Source organism: Callospermophilus lateralis (assembly GCF_048772815.1).
Source record: "Callospermophilus lateralis isolate mCalLat2 chromosome 14 unlocalized genomic scaffold, mCalLat2.hap1 SUPER_14_unloc_1, whole genome shotgun sequence".
NCBI lineage: Eukaryota > Metazoa > Chordata > Mammalia > Rodentia > Sciuridae > Callospermophilus > Callospermophilus lateralis.
This window is the reverse complement of record NW_027510158.1, coordinates 71,046-88,089: the sequence shown is the minus strand read 5'-3', so window position 1 is coordinate 88,089 and position 17,044 is coordinate 71,046.

Below are 17,044 nucleotides of genomic sequence, written 5' to 3'. Positions count from 1 at the left end.
CATTTGAATCAGCAAATGCTTTTAAATTGCAAAAGATGTAATACAGGGGCTGGAACTGTGGCTCAGTGGCAGAGCACTTGTCCAGCTTGTGTGAGGCACTGGGTTCAATTCTCAGCACTACATATAAATAAGTAAAATAAAGGTCAATTGACAACTAAACAATATTTTTTATAGTGTAATGCATCCTTCACTTCACAAGGGATTCAACATGGTTTGGGAGTACCATCACCAGGACAATAGAGGACACATGTGTAGAAGTCCTCAGGTGTGTGATGAAGACCCATTTCCCCATCCCATCAGTGTAGCTCTAACTTTGGGTGGGTAATCTTCTTTGGATCTGAGGCCCAGGTTTATTGCCCCAGGAAGGTGGGGACTGAGCACAAACTTTGCTCTACCTTGGCATCTGACTCCTCTTTGCTAGGTGGGATGGGATCATGATGTGCACATCATGACTGTCCTAGCACCTGAGACAGCCATGACTGCCCTAGGGGCATCTGAAATGGCCTGGATGTGCTTGTCATAGTCCCTTAGGAGACATGATAATGAACACTCTTTTTTGGAGGGCTGAGTTCAGAGATGAAGCTAAGAGGATTGGCATGAGGCCTTGAATCCAGGGGTAACTGAGTTGGGAGCAACCATGAAGCTATATGATGCCACACAAGGAACACAAAAATGTGGGGATCAGAACAAAGAAGAGGCCTGCTAAGCAGGTGTGGGTAGCTGTGACTGTTCAAGTCTGCTGGAATGCTGGCAGTTATTTTGCAAGATTCCAGGGTCCTTGGAATGATAGGACATGACAAAACACAGGAACATCTGGGAAGATGGAAATAACTGTGACTTAGAGCCTCAAAGGGAGAAAGTGCCAAGCAGAGACACACCGGGCTGCACTCATGGGCTGAGACATAGCAATCTGGGGTGCTAGGGGCAGCCTATATATGCACAGTGGAGTGGAATTAGCTGAATCTGAAAGCTCCCTGTGGAATGGTAGGACTCTTGAACATGGATAAGGGCTGTCCAGGGTGGCAGGGTCTCTTGCCTTGGAAGTCCCATGAGAGACCATAACAGAAGTGCCTGGGGGTGTGGACATAACTGGTGGCTGAAGAAGAGAAACTGCCCCTCTCTAGCCAGGAGTTTCAAAAATAAATCAGAAAAGACTCAAACAAATAAATCTACTACACAGTCACTAACTTGGGTGACTGTGTACTGTCTACATGAGAAATGTCTCTCCCCGACCCAAGCCAGTGCCCTTGGGATCTCAGCATCTGGTAGGACCAGGTGTGAGTCCTCTTGCAGCAGAAGAAGCCAAGGCTGAGTGGCTGGAGGGACAAATGACTTGCTGACCAGTGGGGCTGCTCTAGGCACAAGACTTGGCCCAGCTCCTGACACTGGCAGTGTTCCTGGGAAGCCACCAGACTTGTTAGCACTGGTGATCCAGGACTGATAGCCCAGGGCTTTCCTAGATTTTCTTGTTGTAATCACTGTGGGTAGCTGTGGCTGTTCAAGTCTTCTCTGTGTGTGCAGCCAGGCCTGATTGGTTTCTACTAATTTCATTAATAAATCACTGATTAGTGTGGAGGGTGACCTATAGAGAAGTGTGCAGGAGTGCCATTTCCATAAGAGAGAAGTTTCTGGGACTCAGTTTATGCCTGTAGGCTGCTTCCTCTGGTCCACACGCTCTCCCTTTATGTTCACCTCTCCCTCACTTCTCCACTATAAGATCGCAGAGAAGGAAGCCAGGTACGCTCCTGAGGGGTGTTTTTCCAGCCATCCCTATGGACCACCCAGACCTGTCCAAATGCTGTGTCCTGACCCATTGGTCCTGTGCACTGAGCTCCAGGCATGAGCATCACACTCAGCACCTCTGTGAATGCTCACACCTCTGCCAAGAGGAACTGTCACAGCTAAGGCCATGCTGCGCCATCAGGGAATCAAATGTCTTTGAAGGAATTGCTTGAGGCAGGTCGTTGAGCCCTGGTACAGGTGAAAGGTGTGACATGGGTTTGCACGAGTGACCAGTGATCATGCCTTTGGTGCTGTCCCTCACCAGTGGGGTTCTCTTGAATGCCCCAAGTCATATGTGAGGTGGCCTGGCATCATCCTTTGAAAGATGGAAACATTGACCCCAGGATGGAGCCCAAGCTTCACGGGTACTCAGACTTCAGGTTGCACCCACCTCTGCCTCAGTGCATACAGTCAGCCACTTGGGGAACCCTGAGACGTAAGAAAAAGTGTAACTCTCCAGCTTCATGTAAGAATAGACACTGGAACTTGGAGCAGCACCACAGCCATGCAGAGACCTCGGTGCTGTCAGAGGCCACCGTGGAGCCACAGGGTGCTGAGCTGAAGGACACTCCTGGGGACACTGAGAGGCAGGGCCAGGTTTGCCTTTGGAGCTCTGGATTCACATATCTGAGGGTGTGGGTGGTCATGAGCAAGCAAAATGCAGTAATGGGGAGAAGCATTCCCTTCCGTAAATTCTCCCAAACTTCTCTGTCCAGGGTTTCTTATTTGCTTTGGTGCTTGTGGTTGGACAGAGAGAAACTAATGGAGGGAAGAAAAGAAAGAAGGAGAGCCACAGAGGGAGAGGCCACAATCACAGAGACCTCTTTGCCATTGGCCACACCATGGCCTCCTGCTTCTGGCACTGCTCTTGTCCTCCACCTGTTTCCTAGAGACTGAAGGCATGGGCCCCTGTTGGCTGCTCCACTTGTCTGCTCAGGGCAGCCCACACAGAGCCCAGGGAGCTCTGTAGCACCTTGGGAGAAATCATTCCCTGCCTCCATTTGCTCACATCCCTAGGGGAGCTGAGACACTGAGTCTTCCAGCCAGGGGCAGCTGGCACTGCAGATGGGCAAGCAGAGGGCAGCAGTCTAATCAGGGGACAGAAACTCAGGGCTCCTAAGGGCCCATAGTATGAAATGAGCCCAGGAACCCCATGGTGATGGCACAGACATTTTATTAAGTGACAGCTCCTTTGCCACAAATCTGCTGCTGAGCTGGGGCCAGCAGAAGATTGCTCATCCAGTACATCTGGAAGGCCAAAGTCTTCATTAGTTTTGCATCTGGGGACATTTTTTTTCTTCCAGTTGTCTTGAGAACCGTAAGCTTGGCATGAGGAGCACAGACTCCTGTTCTGCTTGTCCAGATTTCATCTCATGTGGCTCAGTGCTGTGTAGACTGTCATTCATCTCTTCACTAGGTGGGAACACTGTCCAGTAAGAGAGGATTTAATGATGAGCACAGTAGCAATACCAGTGTTTTCCTCTGATTGCAGAGTCTGTCAGTAAATAGCCAGAATAAAAATAATGAGCATTTTACTTAGGGTATCAGGACCAGCCATGACTGTGTAAATGTGCTGAGTGTTTTCTTTGGGCTTTCCATCTCCACATGGTATAGGAAGCAGAATGACCCCACCTTGTGAGCACTGCTGCTCCTTGTGTGATGTTGGGCAGCTCAAGGACCTTTCTGAGCTTTAGTTTCATAACCATTGAAAGGAGAAGTTAGTCCAAACCAGGGGTTAACCATGATTTGTGAGTGGGATGTCTTTTGGAATTCTCCATTTTCCTTTCTTCTTTAGGGCTATTTCAAACTCACAAGAAACAGGGAGACTGGTCCAGTGAAGTACATGTCACAGAGTCCTGGTTCTGCAACCATGAACCCAAAGCCAATTCCCTTTCAATTCTTTCTGTACTCTACCCACTTCCTGATTGATTCCATCAAGCAAATTACAGACACTGAATAGCTTTCTTAGTATATAATAAAGTAGGCCTTGGAAATATTCTAAACATTGTCAAAAATCAATTAACTGCTAAGATGTACTTGTACTTACAACATGCAGTTTCCCCAAAGGCATCACAAGAGCCCCCATTCCCAGCTCCTCCTTTTTGGACCACTGCCATCAGAGACACCAAGGAGCCCCTGTTTTCCCACAGCCTGGCCCCTGGAGCACCCAGGTAGGCTTTGAGTTTGACCAATCTGATCAGCAAGGGAAGTGTATTTTCAGGTGACATGCTCCTGCGACGAAACATATAGCATTCATTTATTTTTTGGTAAAGTTCTTGCACATAACTCTTGCCCATTTTCCCATGTGGGCCTTAGTGTCTTTCTTCCATTCTTTTAGAAGTTCTTTGTGCTGAGATGAACCTTCTTCTTTGATGAAAGTTGTGTCTTTCTCAGTTTGCATTTCTAATTATCTTAGTTTCTGAGGAAACTTTAATTATCTTCAAGTTTTATATAGTTGGTTTTGTCAGAATTTTTGCCTTATTGCTTATGGATGTTGAGTTGAATGGAGAATATTTTACCTTTTCCTAAGTTGTAAAGAATTCACTGTTTTGTCCAAATACCCACATTACCACCTTTTCAATTCTCATTTCCCATTTATGTTGTCTTTTAAAATTCTCTGAGCTCCACCACCACTCCAAACCAAATGGCAGAGCAGAGCAGAGTGGACAGTCCCCCAGGATTGCCCATTAAGGAAGCTCCCCTTCCTACCCTTGGAACAGCTTCCCAGTGGGAGGGGCTTCTGTCCTGTATATGAAGCCAAGCAGAAGATGATTTCAACCACTTGGGATGCCATGAAGCCCCAAATCAGAAGAAAGGGTGACAGGTGTGGGCACTTTGATCTCGGGTGACCAGGGCACACGGCAGTAAAATGTCACTGATGAGGAAGGGAGGAGGGTGAACACATGAGGGAGATGCCCAGTTATTAAAGGCCAGAGAGACAGGAGAGACAAAGTCACCTCTCAACCCACACTGCAAGTTCAGTGTTCTTTATGTTACATGCCTGTGAAAACGGAGAAAACAACTTTCTCAGCCATGGCTCAGGAACAGTCACAGATTTGAGGCCAGGGTTTGTCCTGGCTTGTACTTGCCCCAGTGCACAGCACCCATGAAGCTGTGACCATGGTGAGCTGGGTTGTCTTCACTGTGACCTTGCTGACCACTGTGAAGGCCATGGGGATGCATGGAAGGGTCAGGTGCCTCAGGTGTGTGTGTCTCTGAGAGCACTAACTCCCTCCCTGCTGTCATCTTTGCAGGACCCTGGGCAGCAGCTGGGTAGCTGCCCCTTTTTCCCCAGGTGGGGATCCCAGCAGGTGACCACTGTGCAGCACCATGAACCTAGTGAACCAGCAGCCAGGGGCACTGCTGGTCCTTCTAGGACTCAGGAGGACACGGCCCCACCTTTGTCCTTGGTGCAGGAGTACAAGGCTGAAGACTGTGGGGTAAGAATGATGGGAATTCAGCTGCTCCTTCTGTGTCATTAATGAAGTGCTTTAGCTGGCCTGAGGGCTGGGAGTTTGCAGGTATGTAAATTTAAGAAGCCCAGAGACTCCTCTTAGTGACAACAGGGCTTCAGAGTTTGAAAGCTCTTGAAAAGACACAAGTACCCTTGGCTTTAAGCCCAGCAATGTGGGAAGAGGAGAAGTTCTGGGGCTGGAGTGGGAGTGGAGGTTCCAGTCGACTTGGAGGCAAGGGCTGGGTCCAACACACACACAGACCTCCCCCAGCAGCACCATTAGACAGTCACCTTAGCAGGATGCCACAAGCAGGAGGAAGAAAGGCCCCAGAGCACATTACCATGAGCCATCTTGGAAAGTTTGTGAACAAGTTTTAATTTAATTATAATTCCACTTGAATAACAAGCACTTCCTATTTATTCTTGGGCTGCTCCACCATAAGCACATGGCTCCTCCTGCAGGGTGCCTGGTGGCAGTGGGGCCCATGAGGGGAGGAGGCAGCGAGAATGTTATTTTTAACTCCTGTTATTTAAGAGTACACTGTAACTGGAACACTGGGTTGCTGTCAGGTATTTGGATGAAGAATGGCTGGGGCGCATTCAGTTCTTCCCATCCATAATGACTCATTGCTGGAACACAAGAGCTCAGAAACCTGGTCTGTTTAACCTCCCCAATGACATGCCCTCAGTCCATAATTGCATGGTGCTTTAATGTCATCTCTACTGTCACCATGCATGGGAACCAAGATGGTGGCCTCAGGAGGTGCTAACCTCAGGGCAGGGGAGGGGAACAGTGAGCACATGTCCCCACGTGCGCAGTGTAAACCTGAATCTTTGGAAGGACATATTTTTCTGACCTAGAAAACTGTTACTCGCATTCACAGCTGGCTGTGGGGCCTGGGGCTTCTCATCTACTGGTCAGCTGGTCAGGCTGCCAGGGGCAGGGTCTACCTGCAGGTTTTCCCTGTGAGCTTAGGCAGATGGTGGCTAAGAGCAGTGGCAGCCGTTATGGGGATGGAAAGAGTCAGCTCATTCCCATGCCCTTTGATGAAATTGCACGTGTCCACTACATTGGCCATATCCAGTAGGCTTGCTTCATTGAAGCTGACCACCCCACATATATAGACCAGAGCTTTGACCTGTGAGGATGGCCTCTGAGACATGGATCTCTTTTTGTGAATCTGGGTCTTTGGTTGTGCACAGTGCTCCCAGGGATGCCTGTGACAGGAAACAGCATCTGGAAGTTGTGCTGAGAAGGCAGAGCTGTGGCCCCCGGGCACTCACACTTCAGCTACGAACACCGCTCTGTGTTTCTAAGCTTAGGGCTTTGGAGAAGGACATGCCTGATGTCCCTGAATATTTTTCACAGTTATCACATGTCTTTCAATTTCACATTAAGTTCTCAATTTTGGGGATCCACAAATGCTACCTTGTACTGGTGCAAAGTAACAGAATATTCAACTGCAAACCTTGAAATGATCAGTGTTAATATCAAATACTCTAAGAGTCCTAGAGCTCCCCAGTTTTAGGGCTGGCTCAGGAGTTATTCCATGTAGTCAAGACCCAGACTCTTTCTGACTTAGTGCAGCTTCCTCCTTAGCATATTGGCTTGTTCTCAGTATGGGCCCCTCATGATCGCATGATGGTTGCTAGAGCTTCTAGAATCTTAAGATCATACATGCACATTTGGAGGCTGGAAGAATAAGCTCAGGTTTGTGAGTGTGTGTTTGTGTGGTTTAGTTATTTGGGAATTTATTTTCTTGGATAACATGAAATTCAGAAATAAGAATTTCAGTATGGTGCAGCCAGACAATATTTTTGTCCCTCTATTGAGTCATGATTGCCCTATGACTCTTATTGCCTTGCTTTATTTTAGAGAAGAGGGGAAATGAGGCAGAGGGAAAAGGTAAAATGGAGATGCCAAATGATTCTATTTCTATGACCATACTTGGACACCACATTCAGTGGCTTCTGTCTACTTCTCATCCCCGGGGACTGTAGAACATTTCTATTCTTAACTGCAAGGAAGGCTGGGAGGTTTCTGTGCCACTCCAGATTGAGCAGAACTCAGGTGTTTTCATTGGGAAGAAGGGAAAAGCAGCTATGAGGACAGTGGCCAGCTGCATCTACCAGTATCCCATCACATAGATGAGGGGACTGAACTGGGGGGACTTCAGCTATTTTTCCAAAGCCATGTAAGGGGGGATGGATCTGCATTTTTTGTGGGTCTCAAGGATCAACTCCTCCCAACTAATAGGTAGGGGGTCAGGGCTGATGACACTCCAGACACTAAGAAGATTCACAAGAAATTTGGTTATAGGATGCTCCCCTGGGGGAAGAGCCCAGTGAGCAGTTCCTGTTGGTTAGAGCAAGGCAGGGGATGGTGGGGCCCTGCAGGGTAAAAGAGGGGCTGGAGACAAGTTCCAAGCTACAGCAGAGCTGCAGGCTTGGGTTTCCCTCATGGAAAGCACACCAACTGACTTCTCGTTGATTGTCCAGACAGGGTCAGAGGGGACACAGAGGTGGAGTCTGAAGGCCTCTGTGGACAAGACACAAGTGCAATCAGGTCTCCATTATGAGTCTGTGTGACTCATTTCTGAGTCCCTGCTAGGAAGCCTGGGCACAGGGGAGAGGAAAAGCATGCTCTACCTCTGGTATTGGTGGGCCTGGCCCATGCTGGGTGGACATCCCAGTGCTCCCAGCAAGTCTGCTCTGGAGAGAGAAGGCTGGGTGGTCAGCACATGGCTGGAGTGTGAGGGGCACATCTGGTATCTCCTAGCTTGGTGGGGGAGCAATCATGGAGGGGCCTGTTGATGCCACCTCAGCTTGTGGTGACCACAGACCAGTGTCCAGAATATACTAGCACAGCATGGTCATGGAAGCCTGCCTGCTCAACATCTCTCTGCACACACAATGTAGGACATTCTTTCCCATGATCTCCTGTCAACACAGAATCCCACAAACCCCAGCAGTTCACTTGTCCTGACTTTGAAAGTCATTACAGTGGAGACAGGGCAAGATGTCAGTTGATCAAGAACATATTTGGTGACCCAAGAAGAAGGGTCCAAATGAACATCATAAACAGGATCAGTGAGCAGGCTGCTACCAGCCCTTCAGGAAGAACCATGACTCAGCCAATGGAGATGGACAGTTGATGAGTTCACAGTCAAGGCTTAATTTTTGTCACATGCTTATATGGCCTTTGTGTGAATCTGGAAGCAATGCTCTGTATTGATCTTCACTGCCTCCAACATCTCAGTCTGTTTAATAACCACAGGACTCAAGGTCCTCACACTGCAGGGCATAGAAGGTGGACAGAAAGGAAATCGTCACCAGAAAAGGAAATTGGATGTTGTACTGTCCATGGATACTTGTCTCATGCTGCTCTCTTGAGACCTGCAGACTCTTCTGAAAAACTCTATTATCCTTCTTTGGCTCTGAGCCTTAAGTCTGAAATGGAGAGAATCAGGATATGTGCCCAGCCTGAGAGGCAGACTTGTACTGTTTCCTGTCCTGTGCTCTTCTGATCTTGGGCTCAGCTTCTGATGCACTTTGTGAGTCCATTTCTCCCTAGCTACCCACAGTCATGCCTGCAGCCTCTGTCTCCATCCTTCAGGCTGCTATAAAAGAACGAAGTGCACTGCATGGTTCAGAAGCAACAGAAATGTGTTTCTCAGAGCTTTGGAGGCTAGAAGTCCAAGGTCGATGCCATGACAGATTTGGTGTCAGGTGAGAGCCATGGACAGCTGAGGAATGGTGCCTTCTCTCTGTATCCTCTCTCAGTGGGAGGCTGGACAAGCGTTCTGGGGCCTCTTTCATAAAGGCACTACTCCCATTCATGAGGGCTCCACCCTCATGATCTAGGTCACCTCCCAGAGTTCCTCTACCTGATACCACCATCTGAGGAATAAAGATTTCAAAATCTTTATTTTAAGAGAACAACATTCAGACCTCTGTGGCCTCCAAAAGCCAATGAGGTTCTCCTCCATGGTGGGTGGCTGTGGGGGTTTCTATGTGGAGACAGGAGGGCCAGCAAGAGGAACACAGAGCGCTACTCACACAGTTCTCCTTGGCTCTGGAGATGTGCAGACAGATGCATGGCCCTATAGCAAGGCCTGACGTGCACCACAACTAGACCCTGGTGCCATCATCCAGGGCTTATGACTTTCCAAATACATGGCATCTTGCATGGACATTTTACAAGTTAGCATTTGTCTTAAACTCTCTCAACTTACTGCTTTTTTCTTAACAAACCTCTCAAGATGAATCAGACATCATGGATAATGTATTAATAATAAATATATTATCTTATGCCTTTCTCTCTCATTATAATTCTATATTTCAAGACAAAAATTGATGTGCCTTGAATCATTACCTTGCATACTTCAACTGGATTTTAGAACCAGCAGGGACCATGGCAGCAATCAAGCAATCAATGTAAGATGCTGACATGGCATTAGAGCATGGACAGATGTGGGATCATCACATCATTCACTGTCCACATGTCAGTGCACAATGCCTGGAAGGCATGAGGATTGTCTGGGGGACAGGAAGGCTGCACAGGGAAATGGGCCTGGTTTCCCAAATATGACATAATCTGAGGGTGCTGCTTGGGAAACCAGATGGCTCATACTAAAGTTTCTGGGATTGTGTCTTACACTGGTGTTGTCATTCTCAGGCTTCAATACTAGAATATGGGTTGTCCTGGACGCTTTTAAAAGTCCCAAACCTCTCTCAACACTCTCCTTGAGTTTGCAAGTTGTCAGTCTTTGTCACAATACCATTCTGTGCCCACAGAATTTGTTGACTACTTAATTGCTGGTGCAATGCAGGTTGCTGATTAAAGCTGAAGAATCAATTTTTTTTTTTCAATTCTGTTTTTGCCAATAGCTCTAGACGTTTACAACCTCTTTTATTGCCTTCTTCTCCTTTGAGAGCTGAAGGAAAGGATGGATGTTCTTTTCCCTCCATTGTCCCTGTGGCCTTGGAATCAAATTATTTTCCCCCTTCACACACAAGGATACTTTTACCCTAATCCCACAGGGCTGGTCGGGGTTCTGGGAAACAGAAAACTTCTATTGTGTGTTCAGAGCAAGCTTTTCACATAACAATTTTTTTATCTGTGTGTCTCCAAAAACAATACTGAGCTGTTTTTTACCTGGGTTTCTTATCAAAAGGAAGAATCTCACCCCACTTTTGGCTTTGAATTACAGACAGGGGCTCATACACAGGTTCCCAAGACAATGACTGAATGACAATATCAGGTGGGAACCTGAGAGTGTATTCAGATCTAATTCACACACTCTGTCAAGTCACAAGCCAGACACAGAGCAAAGTGCTGTTCTTGTCCTGTCTCCTCCAGGGTCAAGGGTGCTCAAGGAGAGGTCATATTACTGTAGTGAGTTCTTGCCTTTTGGCTACCACATCTCACCTTTGCCTTGGTGATGATGATCAGCATCTATGAACTGGGGTCTGGGTATCGTCTGGGATGTGCATATTATCAGCCCGTGATTCAGCCCGTCCCTTAGCCCTGCCTGCCCTCTTCTCTCAGCCAAATGAGGAGGATGCAGGTCTTGGCTCAGAGGCCTAGAGGATGGCAGGAGTACAAGGTGGAGGAGCCTGAGTCCTGGGGCTGCATGGAGTCACTGTGAGGGTGGCCAGAGGCAGTAGGTCCAGCTCTGGGGATTAGTCTGCATTTCACAGATGCCTGGCTGAGGAACTTCCTTTGAGAACTGGTCAGCCCCAGAAGGGCCACATCGCTTCAGCCAGAAGGTGGGATTTCAGGATGACAGGACACCACAGTACGCAGTCCAGTTATGCAATACCTCAATAGCTCTGCACAGAAACCCAAACTACTGCCTCCCTCAATAGAAAAAATCAGTGAGAAGAGAGCTCAAAAAATAAGATGTAGTGGCTTTCTGGGTTGGCTAGGACCCATTCTTATAAGTAATACTATTAAATCCATAAGCGGTGTGACCAATTTTTCTTTTAAAGAGAAATTTGTGGCCAATATTTCAATATATTTTTTTCAGGTACTGCCATTGGAGAAGCTGGTAGGAGGTTAAACTCTGAATTAAAATGAGAATAAATTAGGGATTTCATCCACAGGGAAGGATATGTTATAAAGCTGTTTTAACAACTTTCCTGCAGCCCACAGGAAGGAAGCACTCTGGCATGCAGAGATAGGAAAAAGTCTCTCTAGACTCACACATGTGCACATTCAATCACATATTAGAATAAATGTCAGAGTGATTTTCCTATTCTTTGGCTTAATACACAATAAAGTAAATGCCCCATAGAGAATAAAAGGTTTTCTTCAACAAGAAAGTGTTTAAATATGAAAACATTTTGATAGTTAATAAGGAAGATGATAAAACACTTTTGATGCATATCTTGACTGAGGGTTCATAAGACTTGTAAGACTTTTGGTTAGTACTGGCATTTAGTAGTTTCTTCTCTTGCCTCTGGGACTCATTTCCCTGAGGATTCTTATGGCATTAACACCAACAGTCCTACAGAGGCTAGAGAATCTGGTGGTTAAGATGAGACATTAGGAACTGTAGATACCTTATTGACTTGCGGAGGGGATGATGAGAATTGTCATGATTCCAGGGTTTTTTCTTTTTAAGTTTTTTTTTTCAGTCAGGAGCAGAATTTTTTACACAGCATGGTTCTTCTTGAGGCAAAGTGTCTGGGACTCAATTAAGATCCCACTGGCTGGAGCCAAGAATGATGCCCAAGTCCCAGTGGCTATGGCCAATGGAAATTAGTCATAGTGCAGTTTCTCACTTAAACCAGGGGCAGTCAGCTGGCTGGGAGAGGCTGGGAAGGAGGCAGTTACTTGGAGACCAGGGGCAGTCAGCCAACTGGGAGAGGCTGGGAAGCAGCAGCTTCACAGGGAGACTAGATTCTATTCATTTTAAGGCCCTTCCGTTTCCCAGGGACCTGGAGCCCTCTGCTGTATTTGCAGCGCCGCAGGTCAGTGCTGATGGGTTGCCTTCCTGACCTTGCAGTGCAGACTGCAAATGCTTAGCCATTGTCTGTTTCCCCTCCTCTTCCTGGGGAACCTGGTTGGCCCCTTTGAAGCCACCCACTAAGACTAAGGATTGCTTTTTGCACCTGAGGTGAGGGCAGAAGTGATGCATTTCCCCTTCTGATGAAGTGGCCCTTCCCTTGTTCCTTCAGAGGGGGATCACAAGGGAGTGTGAGGGCTGTGAGGCTGGCAAAGCCAGAAGGCACCCAGAGTTCAGGCTGCTGTGACAGGGCCTGCAGCTCAACAGGTGGCATGCTGGTCAGTTCCACAGGTCACAGAAGGGAGGAGTTTCACCCATGTCCCACCCAGTACTGGCTGAATTGACACTCTTAGGGTTATGGGCCTGGGTGTGAGCCTGAAAAGGATATGCTTTCTGGGGACTGGGGTTAGAGCTCTGCGATTGTTGTCTTTGCCCAAAGGTAGGTTGACATCCTGCCCCATAGGACAGGATATGAGCAGATTCAAAATTGGGTTGTTGCAGTCAAGATGAGGTGACACTACAGCAGGGAGTGCCCCTATGCAGGGTGACCATGTCCTTATGAGGGCCTCACTGGGTGAAGAGGATACACAAGGGTCCTGTGATGACAGAGGAAGAGGCTGAAGTGAGGCAGCTGGGATGGAAAGGCTTTGAGGTCTGCGGGGGCCACTGGAGCTGGGAGGGCACAGGAAGGCACCTGGAGGTGACCTACAGCATGGCCTGGGTGCCAGGCTCAGTATTTTTACCTCCAGGACACAAAGGATAGGTCTTTAAGTCTCCCAGGGTGTCCAAATTTGCTCTAGCCACCATGGAAAGCAGAGGATGCCAGTGTAGCCATTTGCAGGTGCCCAGGCTGGGAAAGGTGGAGGTCTGGCCACCCAGGGGTTGAACCCTGACGTGCACCTGCACGAAAATCACCTCCATGAACATTGGAGGTGCGAAAATTCTGAAACGATTACCTAAGGCTTTTGTAAAAACCATTGTCAGGGGGCTGGGGCTGTAGTCTGTGGCAGAGCACTTGCCTAGCACTTGTGAGGCACTGGGTTCCATCCTCAGCACCAAATAAAAATTTAAAAAAAATGTATGCTGTCCATCTACAGCAACAATTAAAAAATAATAATAATAAAAACACCCTCAGCTAGAACTGATGAATGGTGCCCAGTGGTGACTTTGAAACTTGGGATAGCCAGGCTATGGAGGCAGGGAATTGTGAGGTCATACTGAGGTGCGTGCACACTAAGCACTGTGTCCTTGTCCTTAGTCTTTCCTGCACATCCATTTGGCATGCAGGACTTTTGTCTGGGTAAGTGTTTAATTAGCTCAGTAGTTTCCAGGGCAATCTGGAGCAATGTTCTTGGGGTTCCTGTGCCCGCACACCTATGCCACAGGACTTTTGAGAATTCCCCTAGTACCTGCCACAGTGGCTATGGCACTTCCAGGTTTGCAGATCCCTGTGAGAGATGCTTGTGGAAATCAAGGAAGGCACTGCTTTGAGTTTTGCTTTGAAGTTTCAAATTTGATTTTTTAATTTTTAATTTTTTAATCAGTGCATTAGAGTTGAAGACAACAGTGGGCTTCGACATGCTTAAACATTTCAGATTAAAAAAAAAGAGTCCAGCCCTCCTGTTCTGTGCATTGACTTATTTATCTCTGTGGCCAGATTGACAAGGTCCTCCAGGCCCACCAAGGGTTCCTCTGTGGACCTAAAGGGCTTGAGCTTTGAGATGAGCTATTTTTGCTTCTGATCTCTGGGTTTGTCTCTGCACCTGCAGCTTCTGTACATTTTCCAGGAGAAGCAAGATATCGGTGGCCCTAATGTGGATTTTCTCTGCATCCAAACCCTCAAAAAGCCCATTTTTCAGGGTAAGTTGTAACCATAGCCCTTGCCTTCAGGCTTAGTCTCCTCATGGCTGGGGAGTCCTCCATGCCTTAGTGGCAGCACCCACCTCCTGGACCACAGGTGAGGCCTGAGGCATGGAATCTCCAGCAGTGTTTATGGTTTTAGAAAGGGGTTTCTAGTGAGTCAGTTTGTAATAGCCTTTTTTTTTAAATCAAAGACCACTCACTGGTCCTTGTAATTTCCCATCTAATTAAAGTTACTTAAATTACTATCTTTCAAGATAGTAAGATTTTAAAAGGTGGTTATTTAAATAGAGTGCCATGGGAGAGATAGATAAGCCTAATAGCCCACTGTATATCATGACTGATCCCACCTTGAGCACAGGTGGCCATTCTTTGTGGAGACAGTGAGACCATCCATGTCTGCCCTTCTTTTCTTAGGCTGAGTGCTCAGCTAAGCCTTCCATCCAATACTCACTCTTCCTTCTTCTTCCTCAATTTTTCCTTCCTTTTTCCCTCCCTCAACCCTTCTTTCCTTCTTTTTTTTTTTCAGGAAGAGAGATGGTATTCTACATAGTAGAAAAACAAAAAATTGCAATATAAATGGTCCTGAGTCTATGAAATGTATCAGTTTGAATTCTCTGTGATTTGCAAATGGAAGATAACAATTAAAACAGGTTTAAACAAACAACAAAGAATAACACTGTATAGTTGAAGTATTCAGGGGAAGAGTGGACTGCAGGTCCAGTAGCATCCAGGGGTTCATCAGGGTATAGCTTATCTTAACTGTCTTTTTTTTTTTAATTTACTTTTTAGTTCTAGGTGGACATAATATCCTTACCCCATTTTTATGTGGTGCTGAGGATCAAACCCAGTCTCACACATGATAGGTGAGTGCTCTACCTGTGAGCCACAACCCAGCCCCTGGCTGAAGAAACTTTCATTTCTTGTCTTCTGCTGTGTGTGTTCCATTATCAGACAGCTTATTCCCTCATGGAGGCAGCTACAGCCTCACATCCCTTTGGGTTTATATCTAGAAAAAAAAAAAACTTTTCTCAGGGATTCATCAAGCCATGGATGCATTGTAACTGCATCCTTAGTGGAAGTGGAGGGGCCTGCTGGGTCTTCTGGACTAAATCCCTTTTAGGAATTGGTCTGCAGAAGTTGGCTGCAAGGCAGCCAGCAGGTCCAGTGGACACAGGGGAGGCTGGCATTGCCAGCATGGGAAGCAGTGGGTGGGAGGAGAAGGTGCTATGTTTAGCTTACAGCAGATTTTTAAGATGTCACCAGAAAACCATTTCAGGGCTTAAGACTGATAGCACTGGGGAGAACAGGAACTAAGTGAAGCCTCACTACTGACAGACCCTCAGATGGATGGGCAGACCAGCACCAGACCTCCAGCCTGATGTCTCCTGAAGCACGTGTGCCGTGGGCTTCTGCCATAAGCTTCACCTTCCGTAAGATTTATGCATGGCAGTGCCACTCTTCAAGGCCACTGAGCTTATTTTCTGTAGACTCCAAGGTTGCATGCCCATTCACTTAACAAATCCTGTGGTTGGAAGCATATGGCTGACTCCCCAGCCTGCTCCCTCATTGATTTCCTTGAAGCATCACTCACTGAGGATTTGCAAATGTGCAAGTGGAGACACCATGGGGAGCAGTATGGAGGTTTCTTTGAAGAATAAAAATAGAATGACCATATGGCCCAGAAAGTCCTCTTCTGTGTATATTTAAAAGAAATGAAATCAGCATGTGGAAGAGATGTCTGTACTAATGGGTTTGCTTGCAACACCCTTCAAAATAGCCAAGGGACAGAATCCATTTTAATGTCCTGTGGATAAATGGATAAGCAAATTAGCAAGTGTATAGTGAAATATTATTCAACCTGAAAAGGTAGGAAATGCTGGCACTTTCAACAACTTGGATGCACCTAGAGGACGTTGTGCTGAATTCCATAAGACAGATGAGGAGATACACGACATGATCTCACTTATCTGAGCAATCTAAAAATGTGAAATTACAGAAGCTGAGAAATTATGGTCATGAGGGGTGAGTGGTGAGGAATAGGTGTCTGACAAAGCTACATACCACTATTACTTTGCACCAGTGAGAAAGAATGATGCCAATTGCAATTTGGAGACCCCATCAAATGCATGATGCATCTTATTCTCAATAATATTAAAAGGTGAAGAAATTCTCCCTAGGTAACTTGCTAGAATAGAGTATGAAATTTCCTGGTCTTCTGTACCACTGGCTATTGTCTCTGTAGCTTGCCTGTGATTTCTGCAAGGGTGAAGACCAGAGTTCATACATCTTTAAACATCTCAGGCCAGCTTTAAACCAGAAACATAGTAGTTGTTGCATAAAGATAACTGAGCTACAAGGAAACAGTGTAGTGGGCAGGAACTACTGTTTCAATGTTAGGAGGGCATTTTATATTTTGGAAGTGAGGAATCTGTATATTGTGGAGAAAAGTGGCAAAAACATCAGTACCAAGTTGCATTTAAAAAAAAAAATCAAGTTGATTTTAGAATTCTGGAATAATTGCTATGTTTCCATACATCCCAACACAAAGCTTTCTTATGTTAGCATCTACTCTCTATGCTCATGGATTCTGTTGGGAAGGTGCCTCAACTTTGCAAGTAGCTTCCTGGGGAAGGCAGAAGCAAACTCTGAACCAGTGCCTGAGAAAGTGACTTCTCATGTGCCTGAGTAGTTGCAGCCACCTGTGGCCCTTTAAATGCAAATTAATAAAAATTAAAAATCTGTCCCTCATTTGCACCAGTGGCACCCCTAGTACTGAGTTACACAGGTGAGGAGTGGTGATTGCTGGAGAGGACCAGCGCTTGCCTTTCAGACATCCAGCAGGTCCAGCCAGGCTGGACAGAGTGTGGAGCTTCAGAGAAGGCTCTTGCTCACTGAGGCTCTGTGATACACATCTCCTACCAAGCTGGAGAAT